The 13,667-nt window shown below is 39.1% G+C and overlaps 1 long non-coding RNA gene across 1 annotated transcript; it reads left to right on the top strand.

The window, feature by feature from the left end:
• The first annotated feature begins 5,141 nt into the window (after positions 1-5,141).
• Positions 5,142-6,177, top strand: LOC110709439. Its single transcript, XR_002508938.1, has 2 exons — positions 5,142-5,343; positions 6,075-6,177. It is a non-coding gene; the product is annotated as an uncharacterized LOC110709439 (long non-coding RNA).
• Positions 6,178-13,667: the final 7,490 nt, after the last annotated feature.

Genomic DNA, 13,667 nt, shown 5'->3' with positions numbered 1-13,667 from the left:
ACCAATTATTTGATTAAATGGCTATGTACAAGAAGAACATTAAACGCAAACACCTACAACAACAAGAGACCAGCATACTATTGCACTCAAAGGAGTCGGCCGGCTGTGAGTGTTCAACCAGCGTGATGGGCCTAGCAGGCTACTCATTGAGCTCTCGGCAACGAATGGGCAAGCTTAATAGGCAGTCGGTTGTACTGCTTGAGTAAATGACCAGCTGCGCTAATAGGACCAGCTCATATAGGCAATGATTAAACCGGCCGAGTGAATACAAGCCGGCACAAGTCCGAATGCTTTGAGAACAGGCGGCACTAGAGACAAGTGCAACACAGGCACAAAAACATTCGTCATATAACCTAGCTTCCCACCATATTGCATGCGTTGAGCTTTGCGCCACAGCCATATGCTGCCTAGTCCCAACGCACTAAAACAGCCGGCTCCATCACGAACAGCCAGGCAACCTCATGGACAAAAATTATACTCCGCATACCTTGAGTGTGCTTCAGCGGAAGTGCACCTTGCGATTAGATGAGCCGGCCTTGATTAAAAGACACCTTTGTTCACATGTAAACAGGTGGTAAGGTGGTTAACCTTCCAACTTGGCTAAGCAAGGAAAGCAAGAAAGCCACTAACCGGCAATGGAGCTAGCAATGTTACAAAGCAAGCGGCACATGCTCACTTAAAAGTCAGTGGTTAGCTAAAGTGGGAAGCCCTTATTGGTTGGATATGAGGATAACAGAGCAACCTTCGTATTTTGTTAGACAAGCCATAATAAGCATGGATGGTCGAGATCATCAAGCAAATCATCATGAGAACAATTGGAAATTTCTTGCTAAGTCAGAACCTTTATTGCTCTTATTTTAGTGAACGGATGCGCAATAAAATCTAGCAACTTCTCGTGGACGCTTCAGCTTGGGTAGCCGGCACTTCGATGGCACCTTCATTGGTCCTCACAAATAGGCTAGCAGGCGGCAGCTCAAACTCCAACCGGCACATCATGGTAACAGCCGGCCTATAACCAAGCATGATAAATTTTAGGAATTCTTATGGCAACAAGAGTTCTATGGTCACGAGAACAGTCGGCATTTAGTGGTCGGATGACTCAATGAAATCAAGTACCACCTCGTGGACGCTTGAACTTTAGTGGCCAGCACTTCAATGTTTGGCATTGATAAATAACACTACATTGGTCCTTATCATTATTATGATTTTCCCTCGAAAAAAAAAAAAAATTGCCTAAGGTTATTAAACCCGGCAGCATAGTCAGTAACAAATTGAAGACCGTCTCCCTTCATGGATTACCTCCACTTATTTGTGTGACAGTAAGAGAGGCGACATGAATAGTAGCCGGCCCCCTATACAATGAAATCTCGTAGCTATGAAAGCAGCCGACTCTCATTAATAACACCATCCATCCTCTATGGAAGTGAACTAGGTGATCCATCTGCTCTAACACTTGAAATGATTTCAATACTTGATACTGATTCAGAGGGGCATGCCACTTGTACCTTTATAGTCGGCTACTCTCCATTGAGTATTTTACTCTATCTTCAGAGGGGCATGCCGCCTGTACTTTTACAGTCGGCCACTCTCCATAGAAGAGGGACGGCTGTTTCCAAAACAGACAACCACCCCCTTATACTTAGCTAAAAAAGATTAGGGCCAGGCCGACCATGTGCCTAAACAAGCGGCTGCCCTCTTCTTACTTAGCACCTACGTTCGCCAAGAACTAACCAAGGCCACAGGCCCGATGATCAGCCCAGGCGCCAAGCCAACTGATCCAATCTTTAAACTAATACGACCTGTCCCAACATCATAGCAGGCGTCCGACGGCATCCCTCCGGATGAAATTCGTCGCAGAGAGCATCTCCCTTTTGGGTGGAACATTGCTCTATAAACTAATTACACGACACCTATACGACTGTCCCCAAGGGCAACCACGTAGCCGTTTTTGAGACAAGGATAACTCTATCACTAACCAAACCAGTGGTAGCAGTTGACATCTGAGTCGGATGACCCCCTGTATTACTTGGGATAAATTCAGGGGGTACCTCTTGAGTTAATAGCCAACAAACATTGGCGAATCAAAAGTTTCAGCCGGCCTCCACCGCCTGGTACCTTTACTACTCAAGCAGGAGTGACGGCGACTGAGTAACTCCCATGTTAACTCATAGTCACTCTCTCAAACTTAGTATGGAGCCTAAAAGGTATGAGTAGCCCGCCTGTTTTTAGCAAACAGGGGCTCTCAACCACTACTCCTGCTAGGTTAACAACCTTTGAGTTAATAGCCAAGAAAAACTTGGCGAATCAAGGGGACTATCCGGCCCCCGCCGCCTGGTTTCCCTACCACTCAAACAAAATAGGCAGTGATTGACTAACCGCAAGGTTAACCAGTCGCCCTCCTTAGTACGGAACCTAAAAGGTATGAGGAGTCCGCCTGTTTTTTGGTAAACAGAGGTACTCGACCACTATTCTTACTAGGTTGGCTATACTTAAAGCTGCCGTCTGTAACCCAACAGGCGTAGCTACTTTGGTTGGACGTCCTGTCTGACGCCTGCTTCTATGCAGCCACCAAAGCAGACGACCAGCCATCCACCAACGAAATAAACTAAGTACCAAACTTAGTATATTGAATCAAAAGAGGCCAATGGCCGAATAATGCTAAACGCTTACCCCTTATGCAATAGTTGACAGTCCACCTGATCAGGGGCTATCTGCATAGTGGGGCAAAGAATCGACATCTGTCTAGTTCGGCGGCAATCATTATTATGATTGATTAACTTTGAAAATGTCATACCGCCCAAGGTATCAAAATTTTCTAAGTTAATCAAGTCCATCTCCCATTAGAACTAGACAAGATGCCGACCTAGCAAAGCTTCGAGGGTCTAACTTTCTAAAGGAGCAATCCCTCCTGGAAAGAGAAATTACTCCTTCCGAGGGGCAAATGTTTAGGGTAAAAATTACCCATGACAAATGGACCAATCCGGACCTGCCACGTGTCCACCACGTGGGCCAATCAACGTCCGCCATTTGTCACCCTAAGAGGTCCAACATGGACTAATCAGGCCACGCCACGTGGCCTCCCATATGCCAAATAGGCAAAATGGCCACCAAGGCCCAAAGTCCGAGAGAAGCCCAATTTGCCCTGGTTAACCTAAACCTAAAATTGGCACGCTTCTCAAGACTATAAATACTTAATTAATCCTCATTAAAGGGGATTCATCAGAATGACTCTCACCTAGAGAAAACCAAAACACATTGATCACTCCTCCCCTAGAGGAACCAGATCTCCCACCTTTACTTTCCGCATTTATCACTCCTTAATCAAGTACTAACTTGACCGTCGGAGGCGGATCTCCAATCATCCGGAGCATCCGTTTGTTTTGCAGGTACAGGCGTCCGGTTCCAGTCTCGGAATTGTAACTCTCCCGCAGGACATCAGAAAACCCCAAAACAGGTTAGGTGTGAAATGCCTTAATAGTTGCCCTTTTTATGTTTATGCTTCATGGGACAGCAGGAGAGCATGTATAGTTGTTAAAACTGTGAAGGGTGTGCACAATTGCCAGAGGAATATGAAGAGGAATAGACAGCTTAAGACAAGTTGGGTAGCAACACAGTTCCTTAAGGTATTCAAGACAAGGCCTCACTGGCCTGCAAAGGAAATTCAAGAGTGTGTGTTAGGAAATTAGAATTTAAGATGTTGGTGAGTAGGGAATTTACTTATAAAGTGAAGTACAAGGCTCATAGGATGTTGCATGGTTCTATGCTTGACCATTACAATAAGCTTGGAGGTTACGTGGCTGCATTGCAGAGTAGCAACCCTGGTACTCAGTTGGAGTTGGTTACTGACACTGAGAAGGAACCTCTAATTTTTCAGAGGTTGTTCATCTGCTTTGAATGGTTGAAAAGTGGATGGTTGGAGGGATGTAGGAAGGTACTAGCAGTATATGCTTGTTTCCTGAAGACCTTTCTGGGAGGACACCTTATGTCAGCTGTGGGAAGAGACAACAATGATCAAATGTTCCCAATTTGTTGGGCAATTGTTGAAGGTGAGAACAATGAGTCCTGGGAATGGTTCTTCAAACAAATGCAATCATGCCTTGATCTTAAGGATGGGGAAGGCATGGAAATCATATCAGATGAGCATCAGGTTAGAACCCTTTTACTTTGAATTTGCTTTGCTAATGTAGCTACATATGGAAATGGCTTGACAAAATTGTAACTTGTATTATTTTGCAGAGTATCTTGCATGGAGTTTCAATTGTGCTCCCAATGCAGAGCACAGGCATTGTGCAAGACACATCTTTGCACACTGGCACAAGCAGGACAAGAGAGATGAATTGAAGTTGCTGTTTTGGAGGGTTGCTAAATCTTATAGCATGGCTGACTACAATGAGAACCTAGAAAAACTTGCTGAAGTCAACATGGATGCTGCCAATGATTTCACAGCCTATAATCCTAAAGTATTTTGTAGGGATTTCCTTAACCATGCCATACAAGTCACATTGCCGAGACATTCAATGGCTACATCATATAAGCCAGAAAAAAGCACTTGATATACTGCTTAGAGGATATAAGATAAGCATTGATGCAGAGGCTTGTTGTGAAAAGGCAAGCAATGATGAAAGCAACCACCATGTTGTGTTTAAGGATTCAAGCTAAATTGGATATTGAGAAGCAAAAGGCAGCTGAATGTGAGGTTTTGCCATCTTCTAACCACCTTTTTAATGTGAGCTACTGTAATACCCCTTTTTTTTATGTATTTTATAAATTATTTAATTAATTATAAAATATATTTTTAAAATACTCAAGTATTTTAATTAAATATTTAAAGGGCAAAGTATTTAAATTATTGAGTTTTATAAAAGTATAATTTATTTTGGGCTAAACGTTTATTAATCTTTTAGGCTCGTTTAAATAATAGTATGTAAACAATCCTTACATACTCCTTGTGGACCAACCCATTTCATTTAAGTAAGCCCAATTATTTTATTTGCACCCTTGTGGGTCAAATATTTCATGACTAAAGTCCATTTGTTTATTAAGCCCAACCCTATCTTTATTCCCTACTCTATAAATACCTCTCAATACCCCAAAATTTTCCCACACAAGAGATCAAAAATCAGATTTTGGGGTAAGTAATCTTTTCTTTTCCCTTATTTTTCTTTTCTTTTTCTTTCTTTTCTTTTCTCCTTTTTCTTATTCTTTTCTTTCCTTGCATGTTGCTTTGGTTCATGCATGAATGCATGGCCAATTGCTGCTTTCATGTTTTGCAGCAACCTCACGCCACTCCCCAGCCAGCCGGCCACCTCCCGCCGGCGACCCACGTCGGCAACCATCCCCACCGTGAGCCACCTTTCTCTCTATCTCCTCCTCCTTGTTTTAAATTATTGTTTTATGTAGTATATATTTTTGGGTTTTTATTCTTGTTATTTAAATATGATTAGTATATTTTATAATTGTGTTTTGATAACTAAAGAGTATAAATTTCTGATTTTGTATGGTTTTAAATTATGGTTTTTATAAAAGTATTAAAAAGTTAGGGTTTTAACTATTAAAGTGTTGATTTTTAGGGTTCTAATAATCAATTAAATTAGGGCTTTCATTCCTATTGAATTTATAAAGATTAATTAAACATAAAAACTGATTTTCGGTAATCAAATTCCGATCTCCATTCTTAATTATTTTTAATCACGTTTTAATCCCGTTGAGATTATAACTCGTCCAATTTTTACAAATAAATAGTGTTTTTCATGTGTAAACAACCCTCTCGTGGCCAAAATCAGCCTCTAAATAGGGTTTTCGGACAGTTTTTGATTTTTGACGAAGGTTTAATGTTTTAAAAATAATTTTCAGATTTATTTGGGGGGTTTAAATTTTAAAAAGTGTGCTGGAAATTTTATATAAACACCATGAATGAGTTTTTACTTTGTGGTTTTAATTACCCACTTAAAGAAAGAGTTTTAAAGGTTTTAAACCAAAATTTCAGCTTATTAGAGAAGGTTTAAAGTGTTTAAAAGTTGCTAGAAATTTGTGTAATCAAGGAAGTAATTGATTTTATGTATTTGGTATTGTAGGAGACTTTAAGTTGAGTAATTTCTAGCATTGTGGCTAGTTGGAAAGATGATTTAATTAAGGTACGTATAAGAATACGAGAAAACTTGATTTTAGGAGCATGTTTAGGGACTTGGAAAAACCTAGAATCATGCTAGGGAACTTGTGGATTGGTTGACATTGTTTGGTAATGAGTTGATTGATGATAAATGTGATGATTGGTTTAATTTATGTATGAGAAAATTTGCATTGATTTTCCTTATGAGCATTATTTATGCAATAATTTGCAAAGTGAGCTTAGAGGCAAAAATACAAGGATATATGGAATGAATTATTTTAATTACTTATTCATTTGTATTGAAATGGAATGAGTAAAGTTAGAGTTAAAGTCTTATAAGACAAGATTGTGGATATGAGGTGCCTTATGCATTTAAGGTGTTTATACACCGAGGTAGTTAAAGGATTCAATAATAAATGTTGTTTGTCACTGATAAATTAAGAATTGAATTGGAAACTTGAATGATTTGAATGATTGATGTATGATTGGTTGTGTTGTTTGCATATGAGTCATCACCAAATTTAAACTAGTAAATCACGTAAAGTGCAAGAAGGATGAGTAATAAAACTCTAGATTTGTGCACATCTAAAGTAATGACAAACGGGGGTTGGGGTTCATGGGGTATTAGCCGTGCACTTTTCAGAGGCCGTCTGATCTACGAGTCTCTTGTTTTAAATTCTTTTAAAATTATAATGAGTTAGATGAGATCTCATACTAGCTATGGCCACGGAGTCGCGCCTGTTTGACATTGGATGTTTATTAATGTCTTTCGAAAGGAGGCATAGGGTTTTCTTATTTAATGTTTCGGAATGGAGCACAGGGGGACAACCCGGTCTATTGCTTAATCCAATTAAATTAATGAAGTGATCAATACTATTAGAGAAACTTAGTAATGAGTAACAATTGAATCATGTGTTCGAGTCAATGATTATATTGTGAGTGTATGGAATGCTTGATAGTATCATGCTAAGACTCTTTACTATATTTCGTAGCTTGTATGTACTCAGCGATGCTGATTGCGTGCTTTTGTGTGTTTCTCTTGGTCATGGCCTTCACCTTCAATGACCTTGTAATGATCCAATTCTTACACTTGTAAAATTGGGGAGCAGATTAATCACAGGTTTTTTCATAAACTGACTTGCATCAGGGTGATGGGATTTGAGTGGAGCGTTGGCTGATTACTTAGCTTAATTTATATCATATATTAAATTTTATTTTGGTTCTAATTCCATTTACTTCCTATTTTACTAGATTTTGAATAAGGGTCGTTATGGTTCCAACTTGTAAGACTAAATTGAGTTTTGACTTTTAGTTTTGAAATTTATATTCTTTTTTAAAACTAAGTTAGTTTTCCGCTGCTGATTTCTAAAACTAGCCTTAACGTTTGAATACGTGGCGGTAGCACGCCAGTAATTCTCTCACAGGTTATTAGAAGTATTTACAGGTTAATACAGGTTTTAAAGAGAGAATTATTGGGGTGTTACAGCTACTACTTAGACCAATTAGTGGTCGATTTGGAAACAAGAAGCTGCACCTGTAGGAAATGGGAAATGCTTGGCATCCCATGTTGCCATGCAGTTGCTTCAATTTACTTATTAGGCAAAGAAGCTGAGTTGTATGTTGATGAATGCTACCACAAGGCTACCTATCTCAAAGCTTATGCAGGTATGTTAAACTTTGTTGGCTGATAATTCTTCAATTTACTACTTAGTCAAGTATGTGTGCTTATTGTTATTGTTATAGCTTGTATAATGTTGTTTGGTGATTTATGTTGGTGAATAATGACTTTGTATTTGTTTGGTTTAGGGTCCATTCCCCCTTGTGAAGGGGAAAGGCATTGGCCTAAGGTCTCCTGTCCAATTGACCCACCTTCAATTAAAATTGGACTTGGGAGACCTAGGAAAAACAGGATCAAAGATCCTTTTGAAAACCCTAAAAAGCTAGGAACCATTAAAAGGAGTGGGGTTGAAATGACCTGCTCTCTATGCCACACAAAGGGCCATAACAAAAGAAAGTGTCCTCAGAAGGACACTTCCCAAGCCCCTCCTCTTGCTGCTAAAAAACCTAGAGGGAGGCCTAGGAAGGAGCCTGTGGTTGCAGAAGCTGCACAATCTGCTCAGGCCGCACCATCTTCAAGCCACCATTCTCTGACTGCACAGCCTACTCAACTTGGTAGAGGAGGAAGGATGATTAACACGGGAAGGGTTTCAAGAGGTGGAAGGGGAGGTGTTGGGTCTACTTCTGGAAGGGGAAGGGGCAATGTAGATGTTGGACCATCTACTAGAGGTGCTGCAAGGAGCAGAGCCAAGGGAAGGGGCAGAGGCAGAGGCGGGACCCAACTGCCTGTTGGTGTATTATTTGCACCTGATGGATCAGCAATAACTTTAGTAAGTTGATTGCACTTGTTTCGGGGTTTTTTTATGTGTCCTGCGGGAGAGTTACAATTCCAAGAATGCCCTTCCGCCGCCTGTACCTGCAAAACCACGAAGACTCCGGTTGGGTGGAGCTCTGCCTCCGACGATCAAGTCAGTGATGTACAGGAGGAAGATAGTGCGTAAAAGGGTGAAATTACTTCTCACGTAATGGGAGAATTCCGCAATTAATATTGCTCGGTTTTGGTGTAAGTGTATTTATGAATGTATTAAATTTTCTGAATTGAATTGAATGCCCCATTAATGAGGATTCTCCCACTATTTATAGTGGGGAGTATTGGTTCCCCATTTAGGGTTCCTAGGACACGTGTCAGCAGGGGATTGGAGCCCTGCTGACCAATAGCAAGGTGCCACGTGTCGCTCAGCCATAGGGCCACGTGGCTGGGGTGATTTTACCCCAAACAACACTTGTTCTTTGTTTAAATACTTAACACTAAATGCCAACTACTGTATGCTTATTCCATGGCCTGTTTGCAGACATCAAGTAATCCAAGAGCACCAAGATCAGGCCCAACTGGAGCAGCTGCAAGACCAGGGCACAGATCAACTATGGCTTGGTTTCAGATGAGTCAATCAAGCCAGACTTCGACCCTGCATCAGCCAACTCAGTAGTGGATGTCTCACCAAGTCCATGTTTTTAATGACTAAACTCTGTTTTAAGCCATCTTTTGGGTTACATTGTTGTGTTAAGTCTATATTTTGCAAACAATGTTTATGTAATGTATTAAGCACAATGACAGTGACTATGTAATATTTTTCAAACACTAACTCTTTATGAATTGCAATTGATCTTCACAAAATGTCTTTCATTAATTCATCATCATCATACATTAGATTAAGTGGCTTAGATACAACATCTACCTAACCTTATGCCCTAAATAAAGCCACCCAAACCACCATCATCAATACAACATCACTTTTAAGCTTTCAAATAAACTAGAAATAACATTGCAAAGAAAATCCATGACACAAAGAGTGCAACTGAGAAATTTTTTTCATTCCCTGCAGCCTTCATTAGTTCAATTCGAGTGTGAGAGAGTTCCATTTTTGTATCGTTCAACTCCTCTATCTTCATGTCCAATTTAATCTCCACAACCTTCAATTTGTCCTTCATGAAATCAACCTCCATTTCCTTCTCAGCAAGAAAAGTCTATTTTTCAAAGAGCTTAAATCGCAAATCATCATCAACTCCATAGCTTACAATAACCCACTGGAAAAAACCACAATCACCCACCTGCAAATACAAAATCCCCAATCCAATTCAAATTAAAAACCCTAATTCCTATAATTCAACACAACAATTTTAATTGATTGGGGAATTTAACTCACCGGCCACTTAGGGCAACCATAAAACTTCATCCCCGCATTATCACCAGTTTTCGCAGTTCGAACCACCGCAACAGCCCCACATCTGCACTTCAATCTTGAAGACACCCAACCAACTGCCCTTGACGAAGAAGACCCACTTGACATTGCGCGAAAATGGTGATACTCGTTGATGGTGATAAGGGTTCTTCTTGCTTCACATAGAATAGGGAAAAAGAATGGTGACAGGGCTCTTTGTTTAGGAGAGAGAGAAGAAAAGTCAAACAATTTAACAAAAAATATTAAAAAAAAAAAGAACCATTGGAGATGACACGTAGGATTGCTACAGGCTACAACAGGTCACTTAACTGGTAGGGTGTGATAAAAATTAAAGGTGTACAAAGTTGGGAGTGATAGGGAATAAATTGAAGCTGGGATTAATAACAGCGGATGGAGAAAAGTTGGGATTAATGGTGGCAATTTGAAAGATGATATAACATATATTAAAACAAAGATAAATAGTGACAGTACATCAAATTGCCATAAGCTATTTAAGTGAAAAAAGACCTCTTGGAGTAGTGGTCCAGAGGTCGCCTCACATCCTTAAGGTGCGAGGTTCGATTCTCATCAGGCACAAATCCCATCCCCCTACCCCCTTCGACAATTGCCAGTTAGACTTCCCAAATCGTTTGAAGCGACTATAGGCAAAGAAAGTCATGGATGTGGTGGATATGGTGTAGAGCCAAAAGCCGTCTCTAGGAATAAGAGTTTCTGCTCTTTTAAAAAGGGTGCCAAAAAGAGGTTAATACCATTATTGCCTTGCCGTAAAAATTGCATTCATTGAAACACAAAAGAATCACCTATCTCTTTAACTTCCTTTATACCATTTTAGAGGTTCTACAATTTGGAAAGATTTATTATTTAGTTGGTGGTGCTGATAGTTCGTCAACCTCAATAGACATTTTTAAAAGATCTATACAAGCCTGAGGTCAATTTTTTTTTTCCCACCACCAACACTTCCCTCACTCTTTTGTTTTCCTTGATGGTTTTAAGGGGACTTTTGCTCTCTTCACCGAATTGACATTGTTCCTAAGATCATTGATAGGCCGTCGTCGAGCCTACCAATTAAGATAAACCTATCTTGGTCTAAATAAACTAATAGCAAGGGTAAGAAAAGGGTTGAACCCAATAGAGGCATTAGATCATCCACCGATATGTTATCGTCTGAATAGGCTAAATCAAGTCAAGTTTGTTTTGGATTTTTGATTAATTACTAGTTCAAATCAACTAAAGGCTAGGAGGAGATTAACAATATTAAGAGAGGTCTAGGGATCGGGCTATACCACTCAACCTCATCACAAACCACAATTAGCATGCATAATAAGGTAAATTGGGGGATAGATTAGGGAAGGTCATCTATGGTAGAGGTAATCATTGGGAGGGCCGAGCCAAGGCCAAAAAAATAATCCCATTTCTCGGCCCGGGCCAAGTTTTGGGCTGGAAATTACGTGCCCAAACCCGCCCAAAATGGCTTGGTTGTACGGGCTTTTTGGGTCATTTTTGGACCGAGCAAAAATTAATTAACTAAAATTACATAAAAATTCATTTCCATGCCCCCAAAAAAAGGACCCGACTAGAAATTCCTATCCTCATGGCATTTTAAGTCAATTAAGCATAAGAGAGCTAATTCAACTTCATCTCTCGATCCTTCGTTGAGAAAGCTTGTATTATTAGTTCTAGCAATGACCATATACAAGAAATAACAATGAAACCACTTAAGCTCAACTAATTAACACCCAGCAATATCCAAATTAGCACATGCAACAAGTTATTTATGACTACATTAAGGGTTTTACCCAAACCCTAGAAATTAGACTACTCACTATCCATGGAGGAGAAAGCAATTAACAATCTAGAGTAATTCATGAACAAAATTAAGATTAATGCTAAGTAATTTAACAATCTAAGCATGCAAATCTAAGCAATAAGTACGTAGCAATTAAAGTAGAGAGAAGATAGAAGAATAAGGGAAGAAAGTATTACTAGCAGCTTAAAACCTTTTTTTTTTTTAAGACAGAAGCTTCAAACTTGAATAACAATGGTGGAACTTGCTTGTCTTCTACAATGATTGAAATTGAAAGTTCTAACACTAAGAACTAAGATCTAAGCAATAATTTGAGAGTTTTTGATGAACTACAATTTCTAACTAAGAGAAAGGTTATGGAAAATTGGATATCTGTACAAAAGAAGCCAAAGAAGTATTTATCCCCCCAAATTACATAGTAATCTCCGCTAAAAATTTCGCAAGAAAAGATGGGCGCGGTCGCGCCATGCCTTGGCGAGGTTGTGCCACTCTGAGTCTAGTATAAGTTAGGAACTCCAGCTCTAGGGAGGAGAAGGCTCTCCAAATAGGTAGAGAGGCCGCGCCTTTGGAATTTAACCAATTCTGACTGAGGGGACAGGAAGTACTGCATCAAGGTGGAGAGGCCTCTTCACTAACCTGGAGTAGCTGCTCCATGTGTAAGGCCGGACAATGCTAATGGAGAGGCCACACCACATCCTACACATCAAAATTGAATTTGGGTAGGAAGTTTTGTATCATGTTTGTAGTGCCTAGTGGAGAGGCCGCACCCTTCAATTCTTAGATGAAAAGCTCATTTCTCTTGGCTTCTTTCCATTGTCTTCTTCCTTCCAACTTTGGTTCTTTATCCAATTATCCATAGGCTTTAATTGGTCGTCTTTGGACCTAAAATCTAAAAAAAAAATAAAAAAAAAATGAACAACCCGTAAAGCATAGGATACACAAAAAATTGTTAAAAATAGAGTAAAAGTGAAGCAAAACGTTTATTTATCAAGAAATTAAGATTCAAAAACACCCTAAAATCATGAACAATTTAAATAATGTGGTTTTTTAACGTCATCACCAACATTTTTGTCCTAAAAAGGACACAAAGTCGAAATAATAATCATGAACATTTGTAAAAGGTAGCATTTCATAATTTTTTTAAAGGTAGTAATTACTAAGTTGCCTAATTTGCAAGGTAGTAAGTGACAAACAATTTTCCTTAAAATGTGGACTATGTGGTACAAAATATATATTGCCATTTTCAACATCAATTGAAACAACTTTATTCAGTACATAACCATCATCATTAGAAACACTTCTTCAATTGAAATGAAAACGTAATTAGTACATAACCATCATTATGGAATAAAAACATACATGGTTTAGAAAATAGATTTCACGTTTAAGTAATGAATTTCATTCCAACTCCATAGATGCTTTATAATCAGTTAATAAATGGCTAATAATGCATCTTGTGTCTTAGACATCTTAGCTACTTCAATTTTATCTACTTTCTATTAAAATTATTATCATTAATATCACATTAACATCATAAACAAGTCATCAGTTTTCTCAAGTCACCAATTAACCCTAACTCCAATATTAAGACCACAATCCAGTTTACTTGCAATTAATTTGAAATAGACAAAATTCAAACTTCAACGCCTACACCAACTAAAATGCATCATAAAACACTCTAAATTGACATTAAAATGGACGAAAATCACTCAAAATCCACAATTCAATCCATCACACTCAAATTCAATATATTTATACTAAATTGGGATCGGAGAAAACCGTACCTTATCTGCGCAATTAGGGAAGCAATGATTGTCACTTTCGTCCTTCACTCCACAACAACGTCCTTGTCAAGATGATGGGGTTGATTTTTGGCATTCATTTCAGCTTAGAAAATGTAGTTGAGTCTTCTTTAATGGAATAAACAGGGAGAGAAAGAGAGAGAGAGAGAGAAAGA

This window comes from Chenopodium quinoa, unplaced genomic scaffold (genome assembly GCF_001683475.1).
Source record: "Chenopodium quinoa cultivar QQ74 unplaced genomic scaffold, ASM168347v1, whole genome shotgun sequence".
Taxonomy (NCBI): Eukaryota; Viridiplantae; Streptophyta; class Magnoliopsida; order Caryophyllales; family Amaranthaceae; genus Chenopodium; species Chenopodium quinoa.
Note: the sequence above shows the minus strand (reverse complement) of the source record. Positions and strands in the feature narration are given on the sequence as shown.